Genomic DNA, 7,801 nt, shown 5'->3' on the forward strand with positions numbered 1-7,801 from the left:
CCCTATATAACAACTGTGGTCTGCTAAATCATGCCTACACCCCAAAGTGTCCACACCCTAATACCCAGAACCTGTGAATGTTACCTTTTATGGAAAAAGGGACTTTGCAGATGTAAGTTAAGGTTCTTGAGATGGGAAGATTGTCCTGCATTGCTCAGGTGCACTCTAAATGTGATCACAAGTACTCCTATAAGAGGAAGGTAGAAAGAGATTTGACAACAGAAGTAGATGTGACAACAGAACAAAAGAGTGGAGTGACACAAGAAAGGAGGAGCCAAGGAATGCAGTCTGCCTCCAGAAGCTAGAAAGTCAAGGAAACAAATTCCGCCCTAGAGCATCCAGTAAAAGCAACCCTGCCCACCCTTTGGTTTTAGCCCTATATGACACACTTTGGACATCCAGAACTGTAAGAGAATACATCTGTATTGTTTTAAGCCACTAAGTTTGTGTTAATTTGTTACATCAGTAATAGGACAATAACACAATAATCCATCCCCAAACTCAAGAACGTAAAAAGCAGTGATTTATCTTCATGAATCTGTGGGTCAGCTTATCTCCTCCACGGTCATTTTGGGGTGGCTCTGCTCTTCATGTCTCTCATTCTCCTCCTTGGACCAGTGGGTGGCTCAGGCATGTTCTTCTCCAGGGCGATAGCATTACCACAGAAAAAACTCACAATTGAGGCCTAGGTTTGAAACTGGTACACTGTTGTTTTCACTTTATTCTACTGGCTACAGCAAGTTGCACAGCAGAGCTCAGAATCAAGCAGTAAAGAAATACACTCCACCCCTTTTTTACTTCAACATTTAAAAATGCATTTCATTGTTTCTTGAATCTAGTTTTTCAGTGAGAAAACCGCTTTCAGTCTAAATGTCATTTCTTTTAAGGTTTTTTTTTTTTTTTTCTATTTCTCCCTGATAGCTTCTAAGAGTTTGTTTGTTCTTGAGGAGACTAGATTTGGATTTTTTTTCATTTATCTCATTCAGATGTTAGTATTCTATCAAACTGAGGACTCCTGTCTTGCTTGAGGTCTAGAAAATTTTCAGTCATACAACTTCATTCTTATTATCCCAATATTATGCTTCTGAAATCCCTATGCGGGGCCTCCCCCATCTCTCTTCATCATTTTTTTTATATCTCTTTATCTTCCTGTGCTATATTCTAATTGATTTTTTCAGAATAGCTCCTAAATCACTTATCCTCTCTTTGGCTGGGCCTAATCTGCTGCTTAACATTTGAGTTTTCATTTCACTTATTATGTGTGTTTTATACCCATGCCTTTTATTTTTCTATAGCACTTTGTTTATTTTTTTATTCTTTCTTTTTTAATCTCTTTTAGCTTTTTTAGTGTGCCTATTATGTTTCAGATCATTCTATAATCTCTAGTTCTTGGAGTGCAAATTCTCCTGGTTATTGCAGCTGTTCTCTCTCCCTCATGGCGTTTTGTTTTCTAATATATTTTTTAACTCCCATGTGCTCTGCTTTGTAGGATGATCCTTTAAGAGCTATTCCACTCCTGTTTCTTCCAGAGACCTGGGAGGTTCATGAGTTCTAGTGCCAATACTGATGTTAATTTCCCTATTTGGAATTCCTGCACCCTGAGAGTATTATAAATTCAGGACTCACACCTGTTTGTGCTGACTTAAGTTTCCAATTCCTTGCAGATTTTTTTACCCAACCCATCTCAGGCATGTCCCAGAGGGTGGAGTTTCTGTAGTCCATTTCATACAAGGAGCAGCCCTTTAAGACTCCCATTGATGCAGGAGACTGACCCAGTGTCTGTCTCACTGGGCCCCCATCTCCTGTCTCTGAACTGAACTCTAGTTCCAACTTTCCAATCTGTCTGGTTGGGAAATCCCTGTGAGCCTCTATGGCTTTATTCTTCTCCTAGCAAATCTGACTTTACGTTCCTTCCTCATTTCTGGCACCAGGGATTTTTATTTTCTTTCTTTCAAGCTTGGTTGATATTTAAAATATACATTTTTTCCAGTATCTCCATAACTAGGAGCAGGAGGAAAAGATGTTCACTGTCATCTCCTTTCACTACTTACAGCTACATCTGGTGATCCTTGATTTTCTACTGTATAGTCACATCTGGTGATCCTATTTACTTTCCCAGTCCCCCTTTAGCACTGGGACCCTTTTCTAAATCCAGCTCATATGTATGGGCCCTAATGTCTCCTAGCTTTCCTTCCCCATGTTGTATCTTCCACTCATAAGCACCACTATAAAAAAGTCTTTCAGAACCAATCAACCACTGTCCACCTGGTTAACTTTCCTAGTGGTAGCAATCCCACCATATTTGAACTCCTATTTCCAAAGTAAAGCCAGAGTTTACAACAGTGCTTGGATGCTAAACAGACTACCCTCACTCAAGGCCCATCTCTACATCCAGGTCATTTCCTCCTATCCATTCCCCAACTGGGAGTTACACCCTGTTGAGTGAATCACTGCCAGTGTATGGACTAGGCCTCTGCAGTCTAGCCCTGTACTCACCAAAATCCCATCAAGAATACAGTAAAATCCTATTTGAACAAACATCTATCTATCTATCTATCCATCAACTATCAGGGGTTTTAAGCCCCTGATTAAACAATTCCAGTCCCAAACCATTACTAGAACTCTATTTTGATGAAAAGGAAAAAGAAGTACATCTTAAGAAAGGAAGTTTATATGAAGGATTTAGTCAAATAATAAATTCCCTGGTTATGTGCTGAAATTATATATATATTCATCCCAATCTCTGACAAGACAATGATTACTGACATTCAGAAAGATCAATATCAGACACTGGAAATTCACAGTGGCCAAGGAGATTAATACACTTTCTGTACTTCCCATGACAGTAAAGATTGTGAATACATTTCTAAAAGATTTTCAGTAAGAATTAAAAGTGAAACACTTCATCTTAAATTAAAAATTAAAAAGTAATTAAACAAAATAGCATATTACCCAAATATTTTCATCAATTGAGGCATTTTTGTACAACATTTCTACTAAGGTACAGTATCATTTAATGAAATTTTTTAGTTTCCTGAAATTGTTTCCTATAGATGTTTTTAAATTAGATTATAGATTTCATTCACCCTGTGAAAACCTGCAGAAAATACTGGTTTTTGACATGGTTAAAAAAAAAATCAATAATGCCATTCAAAGTTGACTTTTTAAGAATATTTTGACCTACATCAGGATAAGTACTATAGAAAAATCTTTGGAAATTGTAAAAAAGAAAAAAGAGTATAAATAAATCCTAATATTCTTCTTGAATGTTATCATTTTTCAAAAAGAAATCTTCACTACAGAATAATTAACACACTTGAATAACCTATCCATTAGCTTTTTTCCCTAGAATTCCTTAAAAACATTTGCTTATTCAAGTGTTCTTCAGGTCATTTCAGTTGTGGGAATTTTTTTTAAAGAAAAGTCCCTAAATAACTTTCTAATAAAGAAGCCCCTTATGTATGCTATGCCATGTTTTCTATTGGATTATTTTTTAAAAGTTATACCACAAAATGTTTAGCAATATTTTCTGGGGAAAAAATTTCCATGATTAGAACCAAAAGACTTTCAGTAGTAAATATAAACCATCTATTTCTTACAGCTGATCTGTGTAATATTAAATATTTCTATATACACTTTAAGGTAGCTGATGATATGATTTGCTACATGATATAACTGAACCATGAAATGAGCTCTATGTTAAAAATAGGGGTCTATGTTACTCTTAAAGATATGGAAAAGGAAATATTCTCTTAATACAGGTAAAGAATGAGGCATCTGTTATAATATCCCTAACTTCATTTTCATGTTCAGTCTCTCTGGATTAGAAAGCATCTGATATAACTCATTCTTACTGTAGAATAGACCAAACTATATTTGCAGACCGCTGATATTTATGGATCAGAAAGAATGCTACAAAAGGTATCTAGATGAGGTTTGTTTTTAACTGGGACATTTCTAATACCAACATAGGATTGGATTTGCTGATAAAGCCCTAGAGGTCAGTTTATTGTGGTAGCTTATATTAATAATACATAGGGCTTGTTTGTGATTAAATTTCCAAGAGTTTAAGTTGCTTGCAGCAGTGGTAGGGTCCCTCAGACATTTCAGGCCTCTGTTAACCAAGACTTCATGATTCTTCCCTTAAACTGAACATAGATATCCTCATTATTTTTCCTATTCTAATGAATGCTCCCACTATATAAAAAGACTTTTCTTTAGCTAGACCTTACATTTTACAACATGACTTTCTGTTAAAACCAAATTAGTTTTTAAGGGGCTTTGTCCTTTTTCTTGTCTAAATATGATCAATATTTGAATAGACAGTACTAAATAATTTTAACAATTTCACTGATATTGCCTCACTTAAATTTTTCAGTGTTTTCTGAACTTCCAAATCAAATGCATATTAATTTTGGAGTAGTGATAAAAGAGTGAGTTTTTCAAAAGGAAAACTCCATAAAGATTCTCTTGTCATTTGTGCATAGACAACTTATAAAAATAATCAGAGGGCCTTTGACATAGTGACACAGCTCAGGCTTTGGAGACTGACAGACCTGGTGTCAAATCTGTACTTACTAACTCTACAACGTGTATAGCTCTCAGAGCATCACTTTCCTCATCTGTCACATGGGTAGAATAATTAGCAACGTTTACAATTAAAGGAGACAAGATAAGAATATACAAGGAAAGTTCTTCTCTCCCTTAGAATCTAAGGATGTCCATGCTTTTTGCTTCTGACAAGAAATAATAATTCATACTATAGATGATCAGTCTGTCTTCTAAAACAGTAGCATGCTTCCCATTTATTCTGGTAAGTTACTTCCTATTAGTAGGAGTCGCCAGGAGCAGATGGAGGACAGTTTATAATATAAACCAAGAAGAAAGCAGATCATTATCAGTCTTACCTTAAATTATTTCATGTCAGAACTAAATGCTGAGCAATTACCATGTTGTGTCCCCAGAGAGGTGTCTGCACCTCAAAGAACAAGCCGGAAATAAAAAGCCAAGGGCTCCAGAAAAGATGAAAGGAAGGCTAAGACAAAGCATGGTCTGTGCATACTCTGCATTGCCCTCCCTTTGACAGGATCTACTCTAAGTTACTGAAATTTTTCCAGAAGGTAAAGAAACTCTTTTTCTTTAAAATTCTCACAATTCCTTGTGTAGGGAATTGCTGTACTTCATAAGATTTCAAGCCTCAGACCCTGGGTCACTAATTCTCTGGAACTCTAGAAAGACTCTATAAAAGGTTGGCCTGTCTAAAGATCTTGTCTCAGTTTCCAAGTGTCCTAATGGGATGCCTTTATTGCTACCCTGACTTTTATCAGGTGCATCACCTCAGCCTGTGGCTTTGTTTATTCCTGAATTCTAATCCTGGACTGCTTCCTGGACCTTGACTACTGATCTCATGTCAGAGCATCTGTTATAGTCTCACCCAAGTTTCTATGATTTCTTAATTCTGATCATTCCCATAAACTTCACTCATAATGTTGTCTTAACTAACCCAATCCAGACTTCCAACCCTGCCTTACCAATCTATGGTCATTCCCAGCTCCAATGTGATAACTTGTCCTCAACAAAAACAACAATAATAATGCTGCCCCAGAGCTGCCTTCCTTCTTGGAATTTCTATTGAGAATTTTAGATATTTCAGCAATACTTTTCAAATACAATTCATCAACCAAAGTTGTTAGAAAACTAAGTTATACAAATTGTCCAAAGAATTCCAACTCTAGAACTTCGAAAGCACTATGGGACAATCCTTGATAAAATCCTATGGGTCAGTGGTTCTTAGAGAATGGTGTATGGTCCACTGGTGAGTGAGCAATGAGGATTCTCCTCATGAGCCAAGAAAGGACAAAAATCTTTCCTTAGTCTCTTACAGGGGAATGATACGCACCTCTATAGGTTTTCATTTGTATATAGGACAAAGGACCAATTTCCAAAGACCATAGTCTTAGCCAGGTTCCTTGGAAAGCAGAGACAGAAGTTAAAGCACATGTGCAACTACTTTATTACAGAGTGCAGTTCAGCAAAGCAGGAGACTTACGGCAAGAAAATTAGTGAAACCAGCTTCAGTTCCTACATCGATTGCTGGTCTCATAAGGCCATAATTGGTATTCATCATCTTATCTTCCCCCCTTCACCATCCACTCTAGATTCACTCATTCTTGGCCAGCTTTGGATGGTCTGGAATTCTTGCCTAGTGAGTGGCCCAGAACTAACTACAGGGTGTTAGCTCCCCCTCATTTCTAGGTCACACATATGTGGGCACCAAGCAGACCCCATAGTGTCTTCTTCCTCACCATCAGCAAGGAAGTCCCAGAGCAGAAGATGAGTAGTGCATGGGAAGGCGTAAGGAGAGGTGTTTTAAGGAGAGCTGTACTCTCTTGAAATCAGCTGAAACCCTTACCAAGATGCAGTGAGTGGAATGAGAGACCAAAGACTCCTGGAGACAACTGACGTCAAAGGGATCTAAAACAGTACAGAAGTGTCTAGTGCAGACTACCACATGAGTTAGCCAATGTTAAATTTTTAAATTTTTCATTCTTAATCTAAAGGGAGCATGTTCACTGAGTTATTTTTCCTCAGAAAGTAGAAGTGAGGAAGGTAAGTGGTCCACAGACCCTTTTGCCTTAAGTAGTGGCGGGGGGGGGGGGGCGTGTCAAAAATACTGCACACTATTGCCTTAAATGACCTTTAAGCTGCTTATTTAGTTATTAACAATCAACTTACTTTTTATCTTTATTTTTTTAAAGGATTTGAAATGGCTTATAAGAAAAGGAAGACCAATATGATAGACATATAATGGCTCAAGCAAATGAGGGAAATACAAATATGCTAATCCTATGCTTAACATTATTGCAATGATAGAGCTGCGAATTTGGCTTGGAGTTGTATGGTTCAGAAAGCATGATAAGTTATATAGCTCTTGTTATCAGAAAGGAAGAAGCATGCTTTAGGAGAAGCAGATTTTTTTCTGGCACTGAAATCTAAAAGAACTTTCTGCTGTGGTGCTTTATAGAGGGGAAATTGCATGATGCAATGGACAATGCCCTCAGCAACATTTTTATTGCAAATCCAGAAGTTGGCTTCATTTTATAATGAGGTAGGGAGACTTATTATTTCAACAAATGGCACTATAATTTCTTTAAGGGAGAAAACAACTTTTGCTGAGAATAACAGTTGGGGTAGAAGGGTGCAGTGTGGGCTGTGAAGGCCTCAGAGGAATAGGAAAATAGTTCTGTCTAATAGAGGAAAAGGAATTTGGAGGTCTTTAGGACAACTTGGAAATGAGTGGGTGAACTCACCTCAGAGCTGAGGTGGGAAAGGAAATAAGGGAGAGCAAAAGCTACTGAACAGGTGGAAGGTTCTGTGAACAAGTGATCCCTCGTCACCTACCACCACCCCCAGTCCTCAGTAAAGTTGCTTTGGGTATTTCAATACACATTGAAAGCAAAGAGTGTTAAGTTTCAGTCAAGATGGCAGTGGGGCAAGACAGTGACAGAATGTGAAGAATCCAGAAGCCAAGAATAAAAGGAAATCAGGCAATTGTAAGCTAACTGGTATTAATGAGAACTGAAGAGCAAAAAACAATGCTGATTGAGGGCAGGTTCACTGGATTTCAATACCAGATCTACAAGTGTTCACTTTAACATCTCCTTATAAAAGCCAAAAGCCTAGCAGTGCCAGCATGATAGACCATCCCTCCTCTGAATGCAGATGACATATTCATTGTAAAAGTGGCAGGTAATTGTCATCCAGCATCCATTTCCCCTCTTCTTTTAAGTGGTAGGACTTC

The sequence above is a fragment of the Monodon monoceros genome, unplaced genomic scaffold, assembly GCF_005190385.1.
Source record: "Monodon monoceros isolate NGI ecotype Baffin Bay Population unplaced genomic scaffold, NGI_Narwhal_1 Super_Scaffold_2, whole genome shotgun sequence".
NCBI lineage: Eukaryota > Metazoa > Chordata > Mammalia > Artiodactyla > Monodontidae > Monodon > Monodon monoceros.